This window comes from Falco cherrug, chromosome Z, assembly GCF_023634085.1.
Source record: "Falco cherrug isolate bFalChe1 chromosome Z, bFalChe1.pri, whole genome shotgun sequence".
NCBI lineage: Eukaryota > Metazoa > Chordata > Aves > Falconiformes > Falconidae > Falco > Falco cherrug.
In genome coordinates, this window is record NC_073720.1 from 7,516,487 (window position 1) to 7,518,692 (window position 2,206).

At 38.8% G+C, this 2,206-nt stretch overlaps 1 long non-coding RNA gene across 1 annotated transcript; it reads right to left on the bottom strand.

Annotated features, from left to right (window-relative positions):
• Window positions 1-766: 766 nt before the first annotated feature.
• Window positions 767-1,364, bottom strand: LOC129734769 (uncharacterized). The gene is made up of 2 exons (XR_008730375.1): window positions 1,312-1,364; window positions 767-1,006 (listed from the first exon to the last, which is right to left on the bottom strand). It is a non-coding gene; the product is annotated as an uncharacterized LOC129734769 (long non-coding RNA).
• Window positions 1,365-2,206: the final 842 nt, after the last annotated feature.

Genomic DNA, 2,206 nt, shown 5'->3' on the forward strand with positions numbered 1-2,206 from the left:
TGCATATCCCAAACCTGCAGGAGAATTAAAAAGCTATCAGAAGGATGTATTGTGTTGTTTAATGTAAAGTTTCACTTTTAACATCCACTGCTGTATTTGGAGTTCCAGTGGTTCTGAAAGAAAAAAAAAAAAAAAAAAGCAAAATTAAAAACTCTCAGAATTTCTGGAAATAAAGAAATGAAAATTAATTGATTGAAGTCTGTGGGGAAACGAAACCAAAATATGATCATGTACCAATCAATGAAAAAGTTTGTTTGGGAACTTTTTACAATGAAAAAAAAAAAAAAAAGTGTCTCATTAAAATGAATCTAGGTTGATTTACAGTAGCTGTAATCAAGGGTTACCCGACCTTATAAGCTGTGCTATTCCATTTATAATAAATCTCAGCAGTTAAAAATAGATGAGCTTAGGACAGATAATAAAAGGAACAGTTTTAGAAAGTTACATGATTATTACAGAAAGGTTTCACCATGCCATCTGTCGACAGCAGCTATAGTAGAGCCATGATGAAGTGGGGAGATGTTTCTGAAGGTGTTTGATACAATTAAACCTCTTACCTGTTTTTTTGTCAGTTTGCCCCAGCCTATGTCTAGGCACATGACTAAGGTGGAGCTGCAGTTTCTTCTACAAAATAAAAGGCCCATTTCACGTGAGAGTTCTGTCACTGTAGGAAGGCTGCAGCAGACACACCTAGAAAACATTCCTTGGGTGTTTTGGTGTTTTTTTTTTATCCTTGATTTTAAATAAAGGAAACAGCAACCAAGCAGACCTTTTACTCTTTATTTTATTAGCCCATTGCAGCTGATGCTGTTATGAATTGCTAGATTTCAAAAATGTAGCTGGATGAAATGCTGCAAAGGGGAAGATGTCTAGTGTGCCACTCTGGTTTTACAAGGTGCGATGTTTTCAGGCAGTGATCGTCTCCTTCCGTGGGGGTGGACATAACCACTCCAAAGCCAGCTGGGGTCCAGGCCTTTTCCTCAGTGCTTCTGCTGCAAGGGGCAGCCTGTGGAGGTGTTCCCATGACAGTCCTAATAAATGTCACATCATCACCCACATCAACATCCAGCTCTGTATCTTGCCTTGCCTTCCCTCATTTCCCCAGAAATGGCCAGTTTCTCTCTGTGACCAGTTATAGTCATCTCTTCCCACCCAAAGTGGGAAGGTATATAACAAAGATACTATTGCCCATGTGTTTTTAAGGCAACACTACACCTTGCAGAGAGTTCTCTATACCTACACAGTTGTTTAAGCCATCCTGTGACCTTATTAAAATGGTAATAAGTCATTCCAGTATGATGTGTACATCACCTGTTTTCTTGTGACCTCATTCTCTTCTCTCTTCTCTTCTCTTCTCTTCTCTTCTCCTCTCCTCTCCTCTCCTTCTCTCTCTCCTCTCCTCTCCTCTCCTCTCCTCTCCTCCTCCTCTCTCCTCTTCTCTTCTCTTCTCTTCTCTTCTCTTCTCTTCTCTTCTCTTCTCTTCTTCTTCTCTCCTTCTCTTCTCTTCTCTTCTCTTCTCTTCTCTTCCTCTTCTCTTCTCTTCTCTTCTCTTCTCTTCTCTTCTCTTCTTTCTCCCTCCCCTCCCCTCCCCTCAAACCTTTCCCTCTAAAACCTGAAAACAGAAAGAATTCTTCTAATAGCAAAAGAATAATACACTGGAAATGTTTTGCATTAGTCTGAAGACTTTAACTCAAATGCCAGAAAAAAATTGGCAAGCCACTAGAAATAATGCATACTACTTAAAAATATACAGAGTTTTGAAAAATTACTTCTCTAAATTACATTTTAGCTCCAGTTTTTGGCCCCAAATATCCAAGGAGCTCTTTTCATTAAAGGAGTGCTGGATTCCGAAAACTTTAGAAGAATGGGGTCTGTACAATGATTGTAAGGAAAAATTTAAAATTTTTACTTGCTTAAGAGGCCTTGTAAATCAAAGACACTGAGGAAAGACTCTAATGCCTAAACAGAAGTATTGACAAAAATGAAATTCTTTCCAGGTTCTTTGTCCAGGTAGATCTACCCAAGATGTTTATCACATTTACATGCACACACACACACACACACACACACACACGTGCACATTGCTGAGTCCGCCCAATTTACATGAAAAGTTTTTATCATTTCCCCACTATTTCCTTATTGATTAATCGGCCAGTAGTTAACTGAGCTTCCAGTGGAAAATAAAATAGCTTAAAAAACCCTCAAC